This window comes from Lithobates pipiens, unplaced genomic scaffold, assembly GCF_037356315.1.
Source record: "Lithobates pipiens isolate NorthernLeopardFrog02 unplaced genomic scaffold, aLitPip1_a1.2 Scaffold_54, whole genome shotgun sequence".
In the NCBI taxonomy this organism is placed as follows: domain Eukaryota; kingdom Metazoa; phylum Chordata; class Amphibia; order Anura; family Ranidae; genus Lithobates; species Lithobates pipiens.
Window position 1 is genome coordinate 2,847,370 of NW_027507876.1, and position 26,058 is coordinate 2,873,427.

The window sequence follows — 26,058 nt, forward strand, 5'->3', positions numbered from 1 at the left end:
TTGGTCAACTTCTGTATTGTAGTCTGATCGTTTGCAATGGTTCTGAGCATGCGTGTTTGTACCTTGTACAAAAGTCCGATGCTTTTGCGTACACACGGTAGGACTTTGCTCCATCAGACTTTTGTTGCCAGAAAGTTTGTCCGTTCGCAGAGCCAACAAAAGTCCGATGAAAACAGAAAAAGTTTGTCCGATGGAGCGTACACACAGTCGGATGTTGCTCCAAAACAGCTAATTTGCATGTTTGTTGTCAAAAAGTCCGACCGTGTGTACGGGCCTTAAGGCCCGTACACACGGTCGGACTTTTTGACAACAAACATGCAAATTAGCTGTTTTGGAGCAACATCCGACTGTGTGTACGCTCCATCGGACAAACTTTTTCTGTTTTCATCGGACTTTTGTTGGCTCTGCGAACGGACAAACTTTCTGGCAACAAAAGTCCGATGGAGCAAAGTCCTACCGTGTGTACGCAAAAGCATCGGACTTTTGTACAAGGTACAAACACGCATGCTCAGAACCATTGCAAACGATCAGACTACAATACAGAAGTTGACCAAAGGTGGCGCTGGAGTCATTGAACGTCCTCTTTTGAAGCGGCGTCAGTACGTTGTGACGTCATTACGTTCGTGTTTGTTGTCAAAAAGTCCGACCGTGTGTATGCAATACAAACTTGTGGACAACACACTTTGTACAAAAGTCCACGGAAAAGTTTGTACAAGTCCGACCGTGTGTATGGGGCTTAAGACACATTAAGTTTTAACAGATCGTTTTTATTTCCAAATTCTTATTTAGCTTAATGATATGGAATTCCTGCAGTTTAATGTAATAATCAGAAGAAAAAAAAAATGGGCTAAATTTACTGGTTAGTTTTTATTCATTAAAGTAATTAAAAAAAAATAAAAAATTGCATTTGAAAGAGCGCTGCGCAAATACAGTGCGACATAAAATATTGCAACAACCACCATTTTATTCTTTGGATGTCTACTAAAAAAAAACATCTGTTTGGGGGTTCTAAGTCATTTTTTATCAAACAAAAAAATATAAATGATTTTAACTAGAAACCAAGAAATATCATAAAAAGATTTAGTGTAGGTTTCATTTTCGGTATCGGTTTTCAGCACCAAAAAACCCAAACAGTATACATTTTGTTTCTAACACCCTAGAGAATAAAATGGCGTTGCAATACTTTAGGTCACATCGCATTTGCGCAGTGGTCTTACAAGCGCACAGTAAAGTTAGCCCAATTTATTTTTACATTGTGAAAGATAATGTTACGCCGAGTAAATTGATACCCAACATGTCACGCTTCAAAATTGCTCCCACTCGTGGAATGGTGTCAAACTTTTACCCTTAAAAAAAAAATCTCCATAGGCGACATTTTAAAAAATTCTACAGGTTGTATGTTTTGAGTTACAGAGGAGGGCTAGAATTATTGCTCTCGCTCTACCGATCGCAATAATACCTCACATGTGTGGTTTGAACACCGTTTTCATATGCGGGCGCTAGAGCTGCACAATTCTGGCCAAAATGAGAATCACAATTTTTTTGCTTAGAATAAAGAGATCACGATTCTCTCACGATTCTAGCGACGTAAAATCTTTCACATTATACAAAAAAAATGGGCTAAATTTGCTGGTTAGTTTTTATTCATTAAAGTATTTTTTTTTTTTTTTAATTGCATTTGAAAGAGCTCTGCGCAAATACAGTGTGACATAAAATATTGCAACAACCACCATTTTATTCTCTAGGGTGTCTACTAAAAAAAAATATCTGTTTGGGGGTTCTAAGTAATTTTCTGGCAAACAAAAAAAATAAAAAATGATTTTAACTTGAAACCAATAAATGTCAGAAAAAGGTTTAGTGTAGGTTTCATTTTCGGTATCGGTTTTCAGCACCAAAAAACCCATTCGGTGAAAAAAGTGGTTAAACTATTTTCACTTACACACAGTCTATTCCATTGACAAATTGTTACAATGTTTATACTTAAGTTCAACTGATAAAGAATGTTGTGATTGGCAGCCTGCCCAGTTTTTCTCTTCCTTTCATTTATGGCTGTGGCTTCAGAAGAGCAGAGAGAATTCTTTGCATAAAAAAAATTGTGAAACACTTTAGTCAAGATCACAATAACGATTTTTGATGATTAATTGTGCAGCTCTAGTGGGCGCTATTCACGTATGTGTTCACTTCTGCGCGCGAGCTCAGTGGGACGGGGCGTGTTTAAAATGTTTACAATTTTTTTTTATTTTTTTATTTTACCTTTTTTATTTTTATTTTTTTACATTGTTTGTTTAAAAAAAAAAAATGGTGTCACTTTTATTCCTATTACAAGGGTCAAAAGGACACTACAATGCAATAATAATAAAAAAAAATTAATAAAAAAAAAAATGGCCATTTAAGAGCTATGGTGCGGAAGTAAAGTTTTGACATCGCTTCTGCCCTGCAATGGTATGGAGAAGGGTGGGGGCCATCTTCCCCTCACTCATCTCCATACCCAGCAAGGGGCAACATTCGATCGCCTCCACCGCTGCCGACGGCTCTGGTAAGCGGCGGAGCGTGGCGGGAGGGGTCCCTCTCCCACCGCTGATAAAAGTGACCTTGCGGTGAACCTGCTGCAGAGACCACTATTATCGGATACCGGACCGCCGGCCGAAGAAGAGGATACCGGGGTTATGGCAGCTAGCTGCTGCCATAACAACGATATCCCTCTTCAATGTTAGATTACATTTTATTCAGTATATTTGCATTACCTTTAAACAAGTTGAAACTCTTAAGGTTTGACCTCATATTGTATGGTTTTGGTTAGGGGGGCACTGAATGGGTTTCTTGGTGCCGAAAACCGATACCGAAAATGAAAAATACGCTAGGCCGAAAACCAAAACAGATACCTAAAATGACCGGTACCGAAACTTCTGTACAAAAATATATTTTTTTAAATGAGATGGTCAGAGACTGGGGACATGGTACAGGAGATGGTCAGAGACTGGGGACATGGTACAAGAGATCAATGCACCCTCACCTGTGTCCCCATTGCAACCAGCCAGTGTCCCCATTGCAGTCAGCCAGTGTCCCCAGTACAGCCAGCCAGTGTCCCCATTGCAGTCAGGGTTCCCAATTGTAGCCAGTGTCCCCATTGTAGCCAGTGTGCCCAGTGCAGCCAGCCAGTGTCCCCATTGCAGCAAGCCTGTGCAGGGGAAGAGAGAGGAGAGCCGCTGCCTGGTTGATTAGAGCATCGGGGGCATCACAGCTTTCATTTCAATAGCTGTGTGTTCCTCGCTGCGTGCCTTCACATACAGCTCCTCCTCTTTGTCCGGGCACTTTGATAGATCACCCGTCCCAGAATTGGATGGGTGATCTGTCTATCAGTCTATCAAAGTTCCTCGGACAAGGGGGAGGGGCTGTATGTGACGGTGCGGGCGGGGAACACACAGCTATTAAAATAAAAGCCGTGATGTTCCCGGCGCTCTAATCAACCAGGCGGCGGCTTTACTCTCTTCTGCGCTATAGGACACCCCATGATGGGCGGCACCAGGGGCGGGCCCAGGCCCCACCCCATTTCTGGCTCCATTATCGCCCGTTTTTCTCTTTTGGCAAATTACCGGTGAATCACTAGTTTTGGTAAATCTGAAGAAAAAAAATCTACAGAAAATTGTGTAGTGTGTATCCAGCTTTAGACTTCTCAGGTGAACAGGGTAGGAAGGAGGGAGCCTTGGATTGCAGCAGCGGGTACTGTGTGTCAGCTGAAGCCATGAGGCAGAGACTCGGGGAGATGCCAGCAGGGTCTCTCAGTATCAGAGTATTCTGGAGCTGTCGGACCTTGGTGCCGCTTACCATTATGCTGGCCAATCGGAAAGCGTTTTGGTGACAAGGCCACACCTCCTTCATTAGCCTATTATGGGATGCTGGTGTAAAAAGGATTTGCGATTAACCCCGCCATTGCCAGAAATGCAAAGCATTCTCTGAATGGTACCAGTGCTGAGTGTTCACAATGCATCAGGCTGTCCAATCAGTATGGGATCTGGAGACAAGTGGAGATCACTGGAGTAGCAGTGTCTGCTTTAGGCTGAGTTCACACCAATGCAAATTGGATGAGGGTTTCCCTGCATCCAATTTGCATGACAGGAGATTGTGACCGGCTATCTATGCGGAGCGGCTTGCACAAGAGTGCTGTGTGTCTTTAGCTCCATTTCAGGGCTGAATTCAGACACAAATTCATCCCTGAATAGTCCCTGATTCATCTCTGAAACGGAGAACAGAGACTCACCGGACTCCTGCTGCGAGCCGCATCCGTCAGAGGTGTGAACCCAGCCTCAGTGATTTCCAGCTTCTGGGGGCATCTAACAGGTATGGTATTTACATAAATACATTGGTCCAAGCTGGATCAATGTAACTATATAAAAATATTGTATACAATGCCTTCAATAAATCTTTACAAATCTTCACTTATGCTGTATTGTCAAAAGTATTGGAACACCTGCCTTTCCACGCACATGAAATATAATGGCATCCCAGTCTTGGTCTGTAGGGTTCAATATTGAGTTGACCCACCCTTTGCAGCTATAACAGCTTCAACTCTTCTGGGAAGGCTGTCTACAAGGTTTAGGAGTGTGTCTATGAGAATGTTGTATATGACCATTCTTCCAGAAGTGCATTTGTGAGATCAGGCGCTGATGTGGAAGAGTAGACCTGGCTCACAGTCTCCGCTTTAATTCATCCCAAAGGTGTTCTATCAAGTTGAGGTCAGGGCCTTGAGCAGGCAAGTCAAGTTCCTCCACCCCACACTTTATGGACCTTGCTTTATGCACTGGTCCAAATCATTTGGTGGAAGGGGGATTATGATGGGGGGTTGTTTTTTGGGGGTTGGGCTTGGGCTCTTAGTTCCAGTGAAGGAAATTCTAAGGCCGCGTACACACGCTGGGACTGTTCGCTCAACTTTGTCCGTCAAACAGTTTCAGCAAACAGTCCGCTCAAAATTAGCATGGACGGACTTGCCCACACACGACGAACGAACAGTTTGCTGAAACCGTGCGCGATGACGTGAACGGCACGTACGACGGGACGGAAAATACAACGTCCTATACACTGCATTACAACTTTCGGCGTGTAAATCCTTTCTGAGCATGCGCGGAACTTAGTTTGACGAACAAGCCTACACACGAGGGGACTGTTCGCTGAAACCAAGTTTCAGCGGACAGTTTTTCGGAAATTCCGAAAAACCTTGTTCAGCAAACTGTTCGCTGAAACTGTCCGCTGAAAGCCCACACACGGGCGGACTGTCCGCCGAAACACTGTTCAGCGGACAAAGTTGGGCGAACAGTCCCCGCGTGTGTACGCGGCCTAAGGTGTCAGTATACCAAGACATTTTGGACAATTTCATGCTCCCAACTTTGTGGGAACAGTTTGGACATGGACCCTTCCTGTTCCAACATGACTGCGCAACAGTGCACAAACAAGTTATATAAAGACATGGATGAGCGAGTTTGAGGTGGAGGAACTTGACTGGCCTCAACCCAACAGAACACCTTTGTGTTCTATTCTTTGTTAACATTCCCATAGACACACTCCTAAACCTTGTGGACGGCCTTCCCAGAAGAGTTGAAGCTGTTAAAGCTGCAAAGGGCGGCCAACTCAATATTGAACCCTCCGGCATAAGACTGGGATGCCATTAAAGTTCATGTGCATGTAAAGGCAGGAAGTTGATACAATCCTGCTAGTCTGCTCCCTATTTCAAAAGATGCAGTTTATAGGAGGGATTGTTGCAGAGGCTTGAGTTGGCAATGTGATATAGCCACATGGCACTGAGAGGAGCTAAACAGCTTAACATTTAGCGTAATATTTCCCTTTGGCACATCTACTGTTACTCAGTGTTTATGGGCAGAAGAACAGGCACTGTTGCCACCACAGGGTTACACCTCCTGAGCTGTGGTGGCACCAGAATCTCTACTTTTCTGATGTGGTGCCACCAGGCCATAAAAATCATTGATCACATTGGCCGTGAAATTTAGTGCATGATGTATCAAAAATCCTGGCTACAGCGCTATGCACATCAATTGGTGGCAAGGATTGCTACAAATGAAAAAATATTGCTTACACTTAAACTGTTTGAGCATTGTCAGCGTAATAAAATTCTTTACAGATATTGACAACTTTATGCCTTGGAGGGTTTGTAACATTTTTATTACAAAGTACATTGATGTAACAAAGTGGCCTGGGACCTTTAATAACAAATACTCTTTTGATAAACCGCACTTTAAAAATGGGAGTTTGAATCTGATTGTCTGCTTTCTGTATGAACTCTCTCCATCTATTTTTATACAAACAACCAGTATTACTCTGTTTCCCCGAAAATAAGACCTAGCGTGATTGTCGGTGATGGTTGCAATATAAGCCCTACTCCAAAATAAGCCCTACCCTCAAAATAAGACCTACAGTGACTTTAACTAGGGCTTATTTGGGGGTAGGGCTTATATTGCAGCCATCACCGACAATCACGCTAGGTCTTATTTTCTGGGAAACAGGGTATTAGAAGTGGGAATGTGTGCCAATCCAGCAAGGGCATTCCTTCTTTATTTAAAATATTTTTGTCTTATACCCACATTTTCCTCTACTTGCAGCATTAAAGTAGTTAAAGACCAGCTCCACTGTTCCTTTTTTACGAAGAACGCCAACCCACCTCAAAGCCTCAAAGATATACTCCGCCTCTTAATACTCCAGTGCTTCACTCCACATCCCCCTCCACTCGTGGTTGCCAAACCTCTTCTAACATTCAACTCACTTCATGTGAGCCAAGGGCCTCCTGTATACTTCTCCTGGGAATGGCTCACCAATCTCCTAGCTCCCAGGAGAATGATGCCGAGAACAGTGCCCGTATGACTTTGTTTGCTGTTCTCTGCATTATTGAATTATTGAGCACTACCCTCACACAACAAAGGGAACCCCAGAACATCATATGTCCAGAATGGGGGGCAGCCCAAAAAGGAAGGGGTGTTGGGGGTGGAGGGAAATCTGGGTTCAAGCAGATGAGAGAACGGTTTGGAACTTTATATGAGAAAATAACCAGGTAGGGCCATCTGCCTCCATCCCTATCCTATATATATATATATATATATATATATATATATATATACACACACACACACACACACACACACACACACACACACACACACACACACACATAAAATTAGGTAAACATGGTTGCAAACAGTACATATACGATTAATAGATAAACACATGATTCACATATTCTGGAATAGATAGAACTCTAATGCAACCCATGATAGATTGAAACACTGCATATGACAGCTCTACGCGTTTCATGGAGGTTATATCCACTTTTCATGAGTTTTCAGGAGCATGCACGTGACTTTTATCTGTAATAGAGTAAGAGAATAGCTATGTGGTCTGACCATAATGGAAAAGAGGGGTAAAAAGTAAAAATAAAGAAATAAAATAAAATGAAAGATAAAAATTGGAACTAAAGGAGCTCCACTATCTGAGATACTTACAAAGAAGTCTGTTTGATGAATGTGGCACTACGAACCAGAAGCACCCAAAGGGCATCTCTACTGGGAGCTGAGGGGGAGTGATTGGCCCACAGAACCCAACAGGGGCATCGGATTCCAGAGAGGGCAGTATACAGAATTAGAGATAGGTTTCATACTGATGGTCACGAATAGCTATCATGGGAAACCTTCTATATAAAATAGTATGTGTTAATACACAGTGTGCAATGTCTCCTGTACTCCGGACATATATATAAAAGAAAGTGTCGATTGAAGCCGAGATGAGTAAAAGTGAGAGATAGTAAAATTGGTGAAAAATGTAGGGCTATACCCCCAAGGAGAATAAAAAGGAAGTGTGCCAGATACAAAATATAGTGGATACTAGTTGCCAAATTACCAAAACAGTAGTGTTGAAGCTGAGGTCCAGCGTGATGTGAATAGTAGACCACCAAGGTGAATAAGCCACCTGGAAATGGGACCTATATGGACACAGCCGTAACACACCCACCAACTTCACGCCAGCATGTAAAGTGGGAAGGAGGCATCACTGATTGTACACTATTGGTGCCAAAACCAACCCTCCCGTAGAGCCACTAGATGTAAAAGATGCCGGAGAGATGGCACCACGTAGTGTGAAGCCACATCATCGGGTGTGAAGGGCGTGGCGTCGATGTGTGTGAGGCCATCCACCTTCCCCATGAGAAAGGGGAAGAGGAGAGCCCGCGGTAGGCATTGCAGCTCCCGGACGAGATGGGAGCCAATAGGCTGCTAAAACCAGACCACGTGACACACAACACAGCAAAGGGAAGCAAAGCATCTAGACAAGGGATGGGCTTGCTGGTCACATCCCTAGTGTCTGAGTCTTAAACAAAGAGGGGAATGGGTAAAATAACAGATATCATTCAATATATTATTCTTTCATTCGATAAACTTGAGTTTTTATCCAAATGCGTGCTTTATATAAAGTCCCACCTCTTTTTTTTTATTTTGCCAACCTGCGTTTGGGGCTTAAAATAATCCTGTACTGAGCAAAACCTATAGGTTGCCATTGTTGACCTCCTAACATAAGGAAATTTCAAAACAAACCTTAGAAAGTATTATTTTATTGAAAGGGTAGCTAATGCTTATAACAGACTTCCAAGTAAGTCAACACTTTTGCCGCGTACACACGGTTGGAATTTCAGCCAGCAAAAGACCGATGAGAGCTTTTCGTCAGGAAATGCTACCGTGTGTATGCTCCATTGGAATTTTGCTGGCCGAATTTCCACCAGCAAAAGATTGAGAGCAGGTTCTCAATTGGCTACTGGCTATTGAACTTCCTTTTTCTAGTCCCGTCATACGTGTTGCATGTCACCACGTTCTTGACGGTCGGAATTTGGTAATACCGTGTGTATTCATGACAGCTTTAGCGAAATCCGTCGGAATTCCGTTGGGAAAACCATAATTTTTCCGACCAAGTTTCCGATCGTGTGTACGGGACGTTAGTGAATTCAAACATGCTCGGCACAAACATAGATCTATACTCACTCTAAAAAAAAAGAAATCCAAAATGGACAGACTCAATAGATCAGTTTGGGGGAGATTTACTAAAACTGGCGCAGCTGTGCATGGTAACCAATCAGCTTCTAACTTCAGCTTGTTCAGTTAAGCTTTGACGATATAACCTGGAAGCTTGATTGGTTTCTATGTAGAGCTGCACCAGATTTTGCACCATGCAGTTTTAGTAAACCAACCCCCTTAGGCTTTTTCTCCCTTTGCTCTTCTATGTTTCTGTTAAGGAAAGGCAACAGAGTCAGGCTGGTCTGTGAAGAATAATGGCCAACCTGACATGGACCTTAAAAATGTGCTTTAGTTTCAGCTGAAAATCCACTCTGGATTGTAGAGGTGTTATGAGCAATGAATTATAATCCCCGTTTTACGCTGTCACCTTGCCGTGGTTGCTGTATATCCTGCCAGTGCCTTCCCTAAATCCATACTGGTAGACCACTGTGAAGGATGAGACCTATAGCGATTGTCAGGTGCCTTATATTCACATTGTATGGTTAAACTGCTCACTCTCATTTATGCACTTGGTAGCGATGGTAAAAAATTATAGCAAGACTGTTTTATGTAACAGACGTCTTGCTGCTTCTCCGCAAGCCTTTCAGCCGGAGAATTCAATGAAGCCTCTGAAGGGAAAAAATATCTATTGAAATGCCGTTTTGTGGACCCAAAACCTCATTGATTTTACTTGCTGGACGCCGGCGCTCAAACTGGAATCTATTTCAGCTAATTTGAAAAGCGCAGTTCTGAGGACGCCATTGTATCCCTTGTATAATCTCAGGCATTATCCTTTGCTCTGCCATGTTTTCTAAATCTAATTGTCATGCTTGATTCTCTGGCCCTTGAATGCCTTCAAACCATTAGGAACAAGAACAAAATGGCTTCTCTTCAGTGAGCAAGAAAACCTCGCAAGACATCAGTAACAATCTTAGCTTCAAGCATACCAGCCAATTTAAGAAAATGTGCTGTTTATTTACCATATGAAGAGTTACAGCAGATATAGCACTTGGTTAGTTGTTTTTAAAGAGTCCCATAAGAAAAAAAAACTATACAACAAACACAATAGGTGTTTGGGAGTGCCTCCTTGAAAAGTTCAGATGCAAAGTTCTTTCTTTCCCTTGTCTCTTCTTTGTGTCTGCTATCATATAGATTTCTGCTTCTTAATTCCGTAATACCTAGTGGCTTTCTGTTAAGAACTGTTGACATTGTGCTACCATAGCAACACATACTGTAGGCAATTATAGGTAATGGTTAGCCCACTTAGCTAGGTATGACGTTCCACTTAAAGTGGTTGTAAATGTAATAAAAAAAAAAAGGAAAAAAAATCTCTATAAATACCTGCTCTGTGCAATGGAATTGCACAGAGCAGCCCCAAACCTCCTCTTCTCGGGTCCCTTCTTGAACTCCTGGTTCCTCCTATATGTCCAGTGCCCCCATGGGAAGCCGCTTCCATAGGGCAGTTGTTCTCAACTCCTGTCCTTAGGACCCAGTAACAGGCCAGGTTTGCAAGATAATTGAAATACATCGCAGGTGATATAATTTGCTGCTCAGTGATTGCAGTATTCTAGTCTGCATCTCCCCCAAGGTAATACTTAAAATCTGGCCTGTTAGTGGGTCCTGAGGACAGGAGTTGAGAACCACTAAAAAATATTTAGGCTTTAGAACTACTTTAATTTTGTTTTCATTTGAAGAAGAGTCCCCCAGGTTTTTAAAACAAAAATAAATTCAGCTCTGGTTGCAATACCCTCCCGCTTTCTTGCGTCATCCCTTGCAGTAATTCTTTTCACCTGCTAGGTGTCCTCAGTCCATGTTAAAGGACGCCCTGTGGCCTTAACATTGAAGACTGAGAACATCCTATGAGTGTAGACCATCATGGGCCAAAGCCCCCAATCCCCTGGCTGTATTTGTGATTCTTTGTCTTTTTCTTTCGTATACTTACCTTTTCCAGATGTTTTCAGGCTGGTTGCGTGTCTGCGGGTACTCTTACCCTTTGGATCTAGCCATCGCCAGAAAGGATCTAGAGTAGGGGGATGCTGTATGTCAAGTGACCAGCCTGAAGGCATCTGGAAATGGTAAGTATAAAAAAAAATAAGCTGGGAGTGGAAGCTCTGGAGATCGTGGGAGGTGTTAGCCTGGACCTGGGCTCCAAAGCCTCATAAACTTGATGAGAATATATCGGATGATTTATCATCCCTTTTTTTTTTTCCGCATGCTAGTTTCATATTGAAAACCAATAGGTTACTAAAGTTACGAAAATTCTCGTTAGACACAATACAATTTCAAAAGTGATGTGATGTATTCTTTCATTTCTGAGCATGCGTGGTCTCGGTTACATAATTATTTTCGTATAAATACTGTACTAATTACACAAAAGTCGTTAGTTCTGTTATCATAAGGGGAAACAAACATGTTTGTGCTTGTCCCTCCGGATATTTTCACATGAACGGTCATGATCGGTTCTCGAAAGTGTACTAACACATAGATTATCGGAAAATCGCTCTAAATGTCTTTTTTTTTTTGTTCATTCAATATCCTCATCATGGGGCACCCCCCACATAGGTAGAGGAATGAAGGAACATGCAGAGCTGTATTGTGAATAGACAAGCTCCATGTTTATCTCCCTCTAAGCTCCCTCTCTGATGCAAATTTTAGCTACTGTTATCTCATTTGTCTGAGAATTTGTCAGAAGTGACTGCTGATAACAGAGGAAAGGAGCGCCAGAGAGAAACGACACTTAGAGCTTTAAAGAGAGATAGGTAAACACTACATATATACAGTATGTGCTTAGGCCAAATTTCATGAATGGGGTTTACAACCACTTTAAGGCTGCATGGAGCCTCACTATGAGCTTCATTCAGGAGTGTCCCGCAGAGCACAATTAAAGTTGTGGTAGGATTGATTTCCTTATTCTTGCTGTACAGTTCTTCAAGGGCTGGTTGCCTGCCAACCAATAATGCTGTGAATCAGTGGAAAAGCACCAGAGAGGAGGTGTCTGTCTCCAGTGTGATGTACTGAGCATACATGCCCAGAAGTAAGTACATTTTACATAATGTGTGATGTCAGCAAAAATGATGTGGTGGACCCAGAAATACTGTGTGAAGGTTCCTGATGCAGAAGAACCATTTGGTATTTTTACTATACAGTATTGTGGTGAAAATATGAATGAGTTAAAAGTCAGAATTTCAACAGCTCCTCATTTTAAAACACTTTTCTGCTTGTTAATTAGGCCGGATGTCTTCTTTAACATGATGACAGAGAGGCTATTAAATCCTCATGGCTTTCAAAAAGAAAAACAGTTTTTATCCCTTGAATAATTATAGTGTTGTCAAAAAAGCGAGAGAGAAAAAGCTTCAGAACCAACAGAGCTAAGTATATTGGCTCTCTATTCAAAACATATTATTTTAACTACTTACTGACTATGCCTTTTCTAGGAACTTTTTATTTAAGAGTGTAAATCAGATTTTATTTGCTGGAAAAGAACCCCCAAACATTATATATATATATATATATATATATATATATATATATATATATATATATATATATATATATATTTTTAGCAGAGACCCTAGAGAATAAAATGGCGATCCATGCAATATTTTATATCTCACGGTATTTCCGCAGTGGTCTTTCAAATACACTTTAATGAACTTTAATGCAAAAAAACACCATACCATACCCAATGTTTTTATAAGATTGAATAGATAATGTTATACCGAGTAAATAGATACCTAACATGTCATGCTTTATAATTGCGCACGCTCATGGAATGGCGACAAACTACGGTAATTAAAAATCTCCATAGGCAACATTTTAAAACGTTTTCACAGGTTACTTGTTTAAAGTTACAGAGGGGGTCCCGCACTAGAATTACTGCTCTCCCTCCAACGTTCAAGGCTTTGGATATCTTTTTATATCCTTTCCCATCTTTGTAAAGTTTCATTACCTTGTTACGCAGGTCTTTTGGCTGTTCTTTTCTACCTCCTCATGGCTCAGTGTCTAGCCTGCTTAGTGAATCCATGTGAGAACTAACAAACTCATTGACTATTTATACAAAAACTATAAGCCCTTGTACACGCTTTCGGACATTCTAACAACAAAATCCATCAGATTTTGTCAGACGGATTTTGTCCGAAACTTGTGTTGCATACACACGGTCCGACAACGTTGTCGGAAAATCCAATCGTACGTAACGTTATGGCGTTATTTTGTTAGGACGGGACTACGTTCAGGCTAGTAGCCAATAGCTTTGGTCTAGGAATTTGATCTGAGCATGCGTGGCACTTTGTCCGATCGGAATTCTCTACACGCTATCAGACAAAGTCCGATCGGATCATGTTGTCAGAAAGTTTTATAGCCCAGCTCTAAAACTTTGTCCGTCGGATATTCCGAGGGAAACAGTCCGATGGAGCCCACACACAGTCGGATTATCCGACAACACGGTCCAATCGGACATTCTCCATCGGAATGTCCAACCGTGTGTACAAGGGCTTATTGTCTGTGTATAACTCAGTGAAGGAGATTTACATTTACAAAACTTTATAACAGAAACAAAGAAAAACTTTTTTTTTTAGCAAAAAAAGTCAAAACCCCAGTGGCGATCAAATACCACCAAAAGAAAGTTGTATTTGTGGGAACGGTGTTGCATGGCCGCGCAATTGTCATTTAAAAGTGACAGCGCTGAAAGCTGAAAATTGGCTTGGGGGGGGGGGGGGTGCCCTGTATTGAAGTGGTTAGGAGCTGTGGGCATGCTATTTAGGAGGACCCCAGTGCAACCCTTGATGTTACCAGTGGCGCTGGCTACTCCCCCCTATATTACAGAGGTGTTAGCTTTCCCTAATATGCGGCTTTTCTGGATTTCCTTCATTTGGAATCTGTTCATTGAGAACAAACAAAGTAATAGGCAGCATTTTCCGATGTTGTCAAAATTGTCCAAGAAATCTTTATTATTTCATTATTCAGCATACAGAATGAGTGCCCCAGCACACAACATGGCTTCCAGCCTTTCATGTAATCGCCTATAAAAATGATTGCCAGTGAAGTAAAAGGGCAATAATTAAATCAGCAAGTATAGATTTTGCAAACTATAGTCTATCCTTGTCCACACAATAGTCTCTCGTTTAACTTCTAGTGGAAATGCTTGGTTTTTATAAGGTGCATTATATATAAAATCTAGATTTATTTTCTCCTATTACAAAAACTCAAATTACATTTTTTCTGTATTCTGTCTTGTTAATATGTCATAATGGAGTGAGTTAAAGCATTCTCTGCATACGGTGAGAATTGTGCTATGCAATCTTTTTATTTTCCTATAGCATTTTGGTTGGAAAGTAGAGCTGCAAGATTAATCGTTAAGAATCGTTATCACAATTTTTTTCCCCCTCCGTTGCTATCTTGATAATGTATTTCCCGATTCTTTCTATGCAGAGAATTCTCTCTGCTCTGCTGAAGCCAACAGCTCTAAACAGAAAGAAAAAAAAAATGGGCAGTCTGCCAAGAATCACAACATACTTAAGTATAAACATTGTAACAATTTGTCCTTTAGATCAAAGGAATAAACTTTGTTGTGTAAATGAGGGAAGTTTAAACAATTAAAAAATGATTAAAATTCCTAAAAAAAAAAAAAAAAAAATTGGTAAAAAAAATGTAACTCACCTCTAAATGCCTGCTGCTTCTAGCGTCCCTCGTAGTCTGCCTCCTTCAGTGCCCGGGCACCTGACGCCACTTCCCCTCGGCGCAGTCAGTCATCTGGGACACGTGACAGGTCCCAGATGACTGCGTGGCGTAATAGGGCGCGTGGCGCCACTTGCACATGCGCAGTGGGTGCCCAGCTGTGAAGCCACAGCCGGGTGCCCACAGTAAGAATGCCGCCGCCGCCGGGCGGAGCGGGGAACAAACGGGGCTTCGTTGCATCGCTGGACCTTGGGACAGGTAAGAGTCCGATTATTAAAAGTCAGCAGCTGCAGTATTTGTAGCTGCTAACTTAATTTTTTTTTTTTTTTTTATGGAGCACCCCACTTTAAACTAAACCTTTTTCTGACATTTGTTGGTTTCAAGTTAAAATATTTTTTTTTTGCTAGAAAATTACTTAGAACCCCCACACATTACTGTATATATCTATATATTTTTTAGTAGAGACCCTAGAAAATATAATGGTGGTTGTTGCAATATTTTATGTCACACTGTATTTGCGCAGTAGACATTCAAATGCAATTTTTTGGGGTAAATTACACTTTAACCTCTTGCCGACCAGCCACCGTCATTTTACGGTGGCAGGTCGGCACGATCCCACGAGCTGTCGTAGCTGTACGTCAGCTTGCGGGATTGGGCTAGCAGGCCCACGCACGCACGTGCCCGCTGCACAGTGGGGGATGACGATGCTTGTAGCCGACGGTCACAATGACCGCCAGCCACGAGCAATCAGACGCAGAACAGGCAAGTGTGTGGATAAACACACAAATAGCTGTTCTGTTAGGAGAGACAGATCGTGAGGGCCTATTAGCTAGGAACCACGATCTGTCACTTCCTCTAGGTCAGTCACCTCCCCATACAGTTATAACACACAGTCAGGGAACACATTTAACCTCTTGATCGCCCCCTAGTGTTAACCCCTTCCCTGCCAGTGACATTTTTCCAGTAATCAATGCATTTTTGTAGTACCGATTGCTGTATAACTGCCAATTTTCCCAAAAATGTGTCAAAAATGTTCGATGTGTCTGCCATAATGTCACAGTCCCTATAAAAATTGCAGATTGCCGTGATTACTAGTATTGAAAAAATTATAATAATAAATATACTATAAATCTATCCCCTATTTTGTAGACGCTATAACTTTTGCGTAAACCAATCAATATATACTTATTGCAATTTTTTTTTTTTTTACCAAAAATATGTAGAAGAATACATATCGGCCTAAACTGAGAAAAAAAAATAGCTTTTTAAAAACAAAATGGGGATATTTATTATAGCAAAAAGTACAAAATATTGAGTTTTTTTTTCAAAATTTACGCATTTTTTTTGTTTATAGTGCAAAAAATGAAAACCGTAGAGGTGATCAAATACCACCAAAAGAAAGCTCTATTTGTGGGGAAAAAAGGACATCAATTTTGTTTGGGTGCAACGTCGCACAACCGCGCAATTGTCAGTTAAAGCGACGCAGTGCCAAATCGCAAAAAAAAATGTCCTGGTTATTCAGCAGCCAAATCTACCGGGGCTGAAGTGGTTAATGAATTTAAAAAAAATAAACTAACCAGTAAAGTTAGCTCAATTTTTTTGTATAATATGAAAGATTTTACGCCACGAGAATCGTGATCTTTTTAATATAAGCAAAAAAATTGCGATTGTCATTTTTTGCCAGAATCGTGCAGCTCTATTGGAAAGTGACAAGTTAAGGTCGGGTAAAGTGTCATGAAAAATACACTTTATGAATGGACATCTGTTGGCGTAACTGACCTCCAAATCATTATTGATGAGGCCAGATTTGGATCCTTGCTAAGCAAACCTAAGCAGGGCTAGCAGCAGCAAGAATGCAGCTATATTATCGAAAGAGGAACAGCTTTGTCACCCAATTAAAGAACTGGCCTGTGCAATGGTTCTATGGGTCAACTGGTATTTACAAAGATGTTCTATAGAAGAAAAAGGTGCTACTACCCCAGGTTATGTAGAGATCCTCCTAAGCTGTTGGGTGCAGGATGTGCAGCAACTTAGCTGCTAAAGAAGTAAATGGATAGGAGACGATCTGCAACTCCATACATGCTCTTCAACAAGTCCAAATTCATTGTAACTCCATAAAAGATGAATACATACGGCAGATGTTAATGCGTTTTCAGCCATAATGGCCTTGTTCACAACAACTTACAATGAGGGTCCAAGAGAGCTGAAACTTACCGGTATGGGGAGCCTACATCACATTTGTGAAATTTATGATTTGACCACAGTCCTAAGAGATAGGCATGGAGGCTACCATTGTTGACCTCTCCTTTTACAAATGCTACCTGTTTGGCTGGCACTTTCCCCAGATATTGAGGTGCTAACCAGGTAGAATTGTGCAAATAATTCTACCTTCCACATTACTCAGACCAGATGTGCAGTTTAAAGGTTGCAACCAAAATAATGGACCAAAGAATGGTTTTGGGGCGCTTTAATAATTAAACATTATACTGACACCATATAGTGGTGTTCACGATGTTCTAAAACAGTAAATTGTGTTGTGTTAGCCATGGGTGGTAGGTGGAAAAGGTGTACTGTAGGCAATACCATTTTGTTGAGTAGCTCAGTATATTTTAGCCAAAGCTTTCTGGAATACTTTGTTCCCTTTCTTAGACATAGTGGCAAACCAGTAAATGAAAGATCACATGGTTATAAATGAACAAGTACGGCAAGCCTCAAAGAGCAGAAGTTAACAAATCTGCTTCTTGACAGATAACAGATAAAAGGACAGAATGCCATGATCAAATAGTACTCCTTTCCCACCTCTGCTTTATTTCCTGGACTCGCTCCTAAATAGTTTGCTCGTCAAACACTGCTCTCTATTTATCACATCTAGGTCTGCTAGTTCCGTTAATTACTTTTTCTTTCTTTCTTTTTATGTCCCCCAGATTTGTGAATGTTATACGGTGTGTAAAAAAAAAAAAAAAAAAAAAAGTGTATATATATATATATATATATATATATATATATATATATATATATATATATATATATATATATATATATATATATATATATATATACAGTGGATATTATAAGTATTGAATACTTCACCATTTTTCCAATTTTTCCAGGCAAATATATTTCTAAAAGTGCCATAGACATAAAATATTTGCCGAATGTTGGTAACAACCCATGCAATCCATGCATACAAAAAAACAAAACAAAACAACTACGTTCAGAAATTAAGTTATGTGTAATAAAATGAAATGACGCAGGGAGAAAGTATTGAACACACTAACTTAAATGTATTTAATACTTAAAAATAAATAAAAAATGTTGGTAATGACAGCTTCAAGATGGCCTCCTTTTTGGAGAAACTGGTTTCATGCGTTGCTCAACTGTGATTTTGTCTCATTCTTCCACACAAACAATCTTCAAATCTTGAAGGTTCCGTGGGCCTTTTCTATGAACTCTGACCTTTAATTCTTTGCATATATTTTCTATTGGACTCAAGTCAGGTGATTGGCAGGGTCTTTCTAGCAGTCTTTCTTTCTTTGAAACCAGTTGAGTTTCCTTTGTGTTTGGGATCGTTGTCTTGCTGAAATGTCCACCCTTGTTTCATCTTCTTGGTAGATGGCAGCAGATTTTTATAAAGATTGTCTTGGTACATTTTTCCATTTATCCTTCCTTCCATGATATGACATTTGCCAGTACCGCATGCTGAAAAACAGCCGCACGCCGTGATGTTTCCAACCTCCAAACTTCACTGTTGGTATGGGGGTGTTTTTGGGGTGATGTGCAGTGACATTTGACCTCCAAACATGGTGTCTATTATGGCATCCAAAGAGTTGAATTTTTGTCTCATCTGACCAGACTATACCCTCCCAGTATTTCACAGGCTTGTCTAAATGATATGCAGCAAATTTATTGAGCTTTAACATGATTTTTCTTCAGCAGTGGTGTGTGGTGAGCATGCATTAAGGCCATGGCGGTTGAGTGCATTACTGATTGTTATTATATTACTTATTTTCTTTGAAACAATTGTACCTGCTAATAGGTCTTTATGAAGTTCTCCACAAGTTTGCTCCTGGAAAACTCCTCTGATAATTATTTTCAACCCTCTGTCAGAAATCTTAAAAGGAGCCCCTGGTTGTGACCAGTTTATGGTGAAATTATGTTCTTTCCACTTCCATATTATGGCCCCAACAGTGCTCACTGGAACATTCAGAAGTTTAGAAATGCTTCTGTAACCAATGCCATGCGTATGTTTAAAGTTGTGAAAGTCTTGAGAGAGCTTAGTTACATAGTAGGTGACACAAGTCCATCAAGTCCAACAGATGTGTGTGATTATATGTTAGTATTACATTGAATATCCATGTATGTTGGGGTCATTCACATGCTTATCTAATAGTTTTTTTAAACTATCAATGCTCCCCGCTGAGACCACCGCCTGTGGAAGGGAATTCAACATCCTTGCCGCTCTTACAGTAAGGGACCCTCTACGTAGTTTAAGGTTAAACCTCTTTTCTTCTAATTTTAATGGCCATGAGTCTTGTTAAACTCCCTTCCGCAAAAAAAGTTTCATCCCTATTGTGGGGTCACCAGTATGGTATTTGTAAATTTAAATCATATCTCCTCTCAAGCGTCTCTTTCTCCAGAGAGAATAAGTTTAGTGCTCGCAACCTTTCCCCATAAATAATATCCGCCAGAACCTTTATTAGCTTTGTTGCCCTTCTTTGTACTCACTCCATTTCTATTACATCCCTCTGGTGCTCAGAACTAGACAGCATACTCTAGGTGCGGCCGGACCAGAGTCTTGTAGAGCAGGAGAATTATCATTTTATCTCTTTAATTGATCCCCTTTTTACTTGCTAATAAGCCTTCAAAATAGGCACTTTTGATTTTTGATGTTTGGGTCCCATTGACTTTATTGGGGTTCATTATTCCGGTCCGAACTTTTGCGGTGTTCAAAAGTTCTGGTGCGAATCGAACAGGAGTCCATTCGGCCCATCCCTAGTTCTGGCTACCTTGTAAAATATGGACCTAGAAAAAGAGGCTTACTCCCATCCAAAACTCTGGAAGCCCTCAGTCTCCAGGACTTAAGATCTGAGAAAGCAACAAAGTTTTTTTTTCTCCATAGCAGTCATAAATCCTGAATCCCTGACTAGGCGAGATAGGTGACATATATAAACCATCCACAATCCTTTATTTTGACAACTTGGCCACAGTAGAGCACCATCAGAGCTTCTCAATGTACTCTTCAGATAGAGACTTTTCAAAGGCATAGTCACACCATCATGTGAGAATGTTCAGGTCTGGTGATTTGGTTACAGTGACTTTAAGTTCTGAATTCCAGGTAAATAATGTGCTCCCTTAGCTTAAAACTTATTATTTTTTTTTTTTAGAGGACTCTGGAATTGCTTTGTAAGGTTTGAGGCTTCATAATAAATACCATTAAGGGTGTAGCTAATAATATGGCCTTGTATGATTCTCCCCATACCTGGAAGTTTATTTTAACTTTTTTTAGAGAGCTCTAGCCTAGCTTTGCAAATACAAAGTCCTCATAATAAATGTAATTCAAACACCTATAAAGGTTTACCTAATAAAATGTCCGCTAGGTATATATGAAAATATATGGTATGTGCATATCGGTATAACAATGCAGAGTGATTGCTAATTATAATATTAATTATAGTCATAATACTTTTAATATGTTCCTGAAAACTTTGTCAGCTTCATCTGCCTACCTGCTGATATGCAGCCATGTACTGATTGCATTTACATAATTGTTAGATATGATACTATATAAATGCATATGTAGACAATTGGAAAAGTATATAATGAATGTATTATAATTATTTTTGGCCAAGCATACAAATTATAATGATGTGCGTGCGCATGTATATTTTTTTACAGTAAGCTGGTTTACATAATAATATAGTAAGTGCTGGGGAATAGGTGTTCATTATTTTACTGATTTTAAAAAAGACACAGAAACACTAATAAAGAGTAAATTGCAAAAGAAAAAAAAAAAAAACCAAACCTTTGGAAACTGGGTAGTTTAGTACTTTTTAATCACCATAAAAATTACTCTGTTAAACTTTTACCAATCACTAGATCGCAACATGCATTAAAACAAAACGTTAATATTACATGTTTATTGACTTCAAGCAAAATGTAAAAAAAAAGCCAAAAAAAAGTCCTCTTATTATACATAAGAAAAAATAAAATAAAAATAGAAGCAACATTTCCCCAAAGCCATAGAGACCTTTCCCATTTCCTTCATATTTATAAATTCACTCTTCAATTTTATTGGACGTTTTATATAGTATGCACAATAATATTAGTATTTTTTTTTTTTCCATGGATGTAATTGTGTTATTCCACCGTAAAGTTTCATTTAGGCCATACGCTGTCAAGAATCAGTGTTTTTCTGCAGCATTTGTGTACAGGTGTGTGATCAACCAGCCATTTAAAGTAACCTGGTCATTTTATAGATAGGCAACTCCTATCCTCCTATTGATTAGTGGTTCCAAATTAAAGGGGTTGTAAAGGTAATTTTTTTATTTTCTACATAGGTTCCTTTAAGCTAGTGCATTGTTGGTTCACTTATCTTTTCCTTCGATTTCCCTTCTAAATGTTTTTTTTCTTTGTTTTCTTTGTCTAAATTTCTCACTTCCTGTTTCACCCCAGTAAGCTGTTCAGTAAGCTGTTCTGGCTGACTAACCACCAGCTCGGATGATGGTGAAAAGTTTACTGAGGAGAAACAGGAAGTGAGATATTCAGACAAAGAAAAAAAACATTTAGAAGGGAAATCAAAGGAAAAGGTAAGTGAACCAACAATGCGCTAGCTTAAAGGAACCTATGTAGAAAATAAAAAATTTACCTTTACAACCCCTTTAATAACTACTGCAGAAGGGAACAGACACAAAAGATACACTCCACATCGTTCCAAATAACTGTTCTGCTTTATTATGACACAATTGAAGGTTTTTATACACATGATTATGTAGGTATCACATTCATTTTACAATTGTACGTTTATGGTAACAAGGGGCGTAATATAGGCGGGCTAATTCTAATCAGGACTCGAAAGAATGCAAACATGTAATGAAAACATTATTAGTGCTATGTGCACAGTGAGGGCAGTGTGCACTATATACAAAATAGAATACAATTATCTACAGAACTTACAAATTTCCTTTTACAGTCTTCTCTCTTTTGATCACTAACCATACCTGCTATCACGTTTAGCCTTTAAAGAGGAAGTAAACCCTTACAAACCACTTTGACCTACAGGTAAGCCTAGATTAAGGCTTACCTGTAGGTCCAAGAAATATCTCCTAAACCTATATGGTTTAGGAGATATTTGCCCGAAAACGGGCACCGCTGTCTACGGCGCATGCGCCGTAGACAGGGCGCGCAGGCGCACTAAACGCGGCAGTTCCAAGAATGGAGCTGCCGCATTTGTCGTCTCCCGTGCGCATGCGCGGGAGTGACGCCATCGCGGCTTTGCCGAATGACAGCGGCGGAGCTGCGAGACGCCACTCCCGTGCGCATGCGCGGGAGTGACGTCATCGCGGCTTCGCCGCTGTCATTCGGCGGAGCTGCGAGACGCCACAAGCAAGATGGATGCGGCGGACTACAGGGGACAGCGGCGACTTCGCTGGCTCCTGTGTCAGGTAAGTGACACATAATGGGCTACTATGCGATGCATAGTAGTCCATTATGCTTTACCTTTGCAGGGAAAAAAAGAGGAAGTAAACCCATCAGGGTTTACTTCCTCTTTAAAGGGTAACTCCACTTTCGTGGGGGAAAAAATTGGCAAATAAAGAAAAAATAATATAGCGTACACAATTGCGACACAAGTCATATTGTAATTGAATGTTATTAAAATGACCTTTCCCTTTCAATGTGCAGCTCTGTAATTTTCTGAAAAAGATGCAATATGGCTACCTGGGGGTGTTCTGTACACAGAAACTGTACTGAACTCCCCCGGAAACATAATTTCCTGCTTCTGTGATTTGCTCACCAATTTTCCCAGAAGTCTCCCTAAGATAAAAGTCAGATTTTAGGCATCTCCTGCAACAAAAATAAAATTTTTGGGGAGATACTTTCAATAGGAAATCACATCTAAAAGGATGCAGGCCCAGCAGCTTTCCTCATTAGAGCCCTGCAGGTGCAGCAGCTGATTGTAAATTATGAAACCACTTCCATTAGACTCAATTAGCACATGGGCACAGAGGAACAAACATTAAAGACCATTAAGTCCAACCTATGTGTGTGATTATATGTCAGTATTAAATTGTATATCCCTGTATGTTGCGGTCGTTCAGGTGCTTATCTAATAGTTTTTTGAAAGTATCAAAGCCCCCCTTCCTTAGACCACCACCTGTGGAAGGAAATTCCACATCCTTGCAGCTCTTACAATAAAAAAACCCTCTATGAAGTTTAAGGTTAAACTGTGATTTCTTCAGAATAACAAAAGGTAGGGATCTGCATCAAAGTTTGTTAAAATCCTTGAAATGTACATAGATCACCCAGAGGAATGTTTTTTTTTTCTCAACAAAAGTGGAGCTGCACTTTCAGGCTGAAGTGTTAGCAAAGCCTCACATTGATCTCCTGTTGGGGAGACATTTGCAGGCAGAATTCGCTCATCAGCTGGCAGGACCTGCTTCTGGGTCCTGGGCAGATCCATCACATGTAAAAGGCCCCTTTCACATGGGACAGACTCCGGTAAGTTTATCAGGGAATTTTTGCGCTGATCCCCTGCTGATCGGAGCAGAGTGGGCAGGTGACATGCCCATGCCCACTCAGTGGATGGTGCCACCTCTGCTTTTTGGGCAGCTGGGTGTAAACCAGGGTGGATTTGATTTAAATCGAGTTGATTTAAATCACTTGTAAAAAGACTTGATTTAAATCATAATTTTTAAAGAGCAACTGTCATCTCTGTTCTGCAGGGGCTCCTCGAGTCGCACCCTATTGTCAGCAATGGCACTGTACAAATCAGTGCAACGCCGACTTTGTGGTGCTGCATTGATTTGAAAGAGTAGTTCTTTCTCTACTTTTGCCAATTTCGGGTGTGACTTGGATAGACGTGTGCATGAAGCCACAAAGATGTCTTCCAAGTCTCACCTGAGGTCAAACTGATATGCTGCCGTAAAATTGTGCGAGTTCAAATGAAGTTGCATGATTTCAAAGCCGTTTTCAGTAAGAACAAGGGCTCCGATCGTTTTATATGTGCCAATCTGAAGAACCTGGTCATGGCTGAGAGACCGTCCCGTCATTTTGCTGAAATTACTGGCTTTTTCAAGGTTTTACTGATTTTGAAAAAGGCACAGAAGTTTCAATAAGAGTAAATTGCACAAAAAAATCATGCTAGGCATTTTGGTTCTTTGTCGAAGAAAATTCCAGTTTGATGGAGAACTCTAGAAAAACATAATTCAAAGTCTCTTTGTGGCACCATCCTAAATTTGGTGTTGTGGACCCATCCATTGTATACAATATAGTTGTAGTATCTCACAAAAGTGAGTACACCCCTCAAATTGTTGTAAATATTTTATTATACCTTTTCATATGACAACAATGAAGAAATGACACTCTGCTACAATGTAAAGTAGTGAGTGTACAGCTTGTATAACAGTGTAAATTTGCTGTCCCCTCAAAATAACTCAAAATGTCTAAACCGCTTGCAACAAAAGTGAGTACACCCCTAAATGAAAATGTCCAAATTGGGCCCAATTAGCCATTTTCCCTCCCTAGTGAAATGCGACTCTTTAGTGTTACAAGGTCTCAGGTGTGAATGGGGAGCAGGTGTGCTAAATTTGGTGTCATCGCTCTCACTCTCTCGTACTGGTCACTGGAAGTTCTAAATGGCACCTCATGGCAACTCTCTGAGGATCTGAAAAAAAGAATTGTTGCTCTATATAAAGATGACATAGGCTATAAGAATATTGCCAAGACCCTGAAACTGAGCTGCAGCACAGTGGTCAAGATCATACAGCAGTTCAACAGGACAGGCTCCACTCAGAACAGGCCTCACCATGGTCGACCACAGAAGTTGAGTGCACGTGCTCAGCGTCATATCCAGAGGTTGTCTTTGATAAATAGACGTATGAGTGCTGCCAGCATTGCTGCAGAGGTTGAAGGGGTGGGGGGTCAGCTTGTCAGTGTTTAGACCATACACCGCACACTGCATCAAATTCATCTGTATGGCTGTCGTCTCAGAAGGAAGCCTCTTCTAGATGATGATGCACAAGAAAGCCCACAAACAGTTTGCTAAAGACAAGCAGACAAAGGACATGGATTACTGGAACCATGTCCCGTGGTCTGATGAGACCAAGATAAACTTATTTGGTTCAAATGGTATGAAGCATGTGTGGCGGCATCACGGTGAGGAGTTCAAAGACAAGTGTGTCTTGTCTACAGTCAAGCATGGCGGTGGGAGTGTCTTGGTCTGGGGCTGCATGAATGCTGCCGGTACTCATTGAGGTAACCATGAATGCCAACATGTGCTGTGACATGAAAAGGGATGCCTAAGCAATAAGATTTGTTTTATGGTACCTTCGTCCCGAAAATGTGAAAAGTTTTTTTTTTTTTAAGGGAATAGGCTATAGTAGACTTTAATAGTACTGTATACCAACTGTAGTAAACAGTCGTAAATAAAATAATTAATAATTTTAATACAAAAATAAACATGCATACACATTTGACAATTGAGTATTAAAAAATCAATGATAATCAACAAATGTTCCTTGGTTCTGAAGTCACATCAAAATGTGACGGCCAAATCATTTATATCATCTGTATATGAATGCCAACATGTACTGTCACATACTGAAGCAGAGTATGATCCCCTCCATTCGGAGACTGGGCTGCAGGGCAGTATTCCAACATAACAACCCAAACACACCTCCAAGATGACCATTGCCTTGTTAAAGAAGCTGAGGGTAAAGGTGATGGACTGGCCAAGCATGTCTCCAGACCTAAGTCCTTTTGAGCATCTGTGGGGCATCCACAAAGAGAAGGTGGGAGGATTGCAAGGTCTCTAACATCCACCAGCTCCGTGATGTCATCATGGAGGAGTGGAAGAGGACTACAGTGGCAACCTGTGAAGCTCTGGTGAACTCCATGCCCAAGAGGGTTAAGGCAGTGCTGGAAAACAATGGTGGCCACACAAAATATTGACACTTTGCGCCCAGTTTGGATTGAGCATCTGTGGGGCATCCCCAAACGGAAGGTGGAGGAGCGCAAGGTCTCTAACATCCATCAGCTCCGTGTTGTCATCATAGAGGAGTGGAAAAGGACTCCAGTGGCATCCTGTGAAGCTCTGGTGAACTCCATGCCCAAGAGGGTTACATGTCTG

General features: G+C 40.7%; 1 protein-coding gene across 6 annotated transcripts in view; it reads left to right on the top strand.

Moving 5' to 3' along the window:
* CADM3 (cell adhesion molecule 3) overlaps window positions 1–26,058 on the top strand; it is a 613,828-nt gene that overhangs the window by 209,682 nt on the left and 378,088 nt on the right. The gene's annotated exons all lie outside the window — the stretch shown is intronic.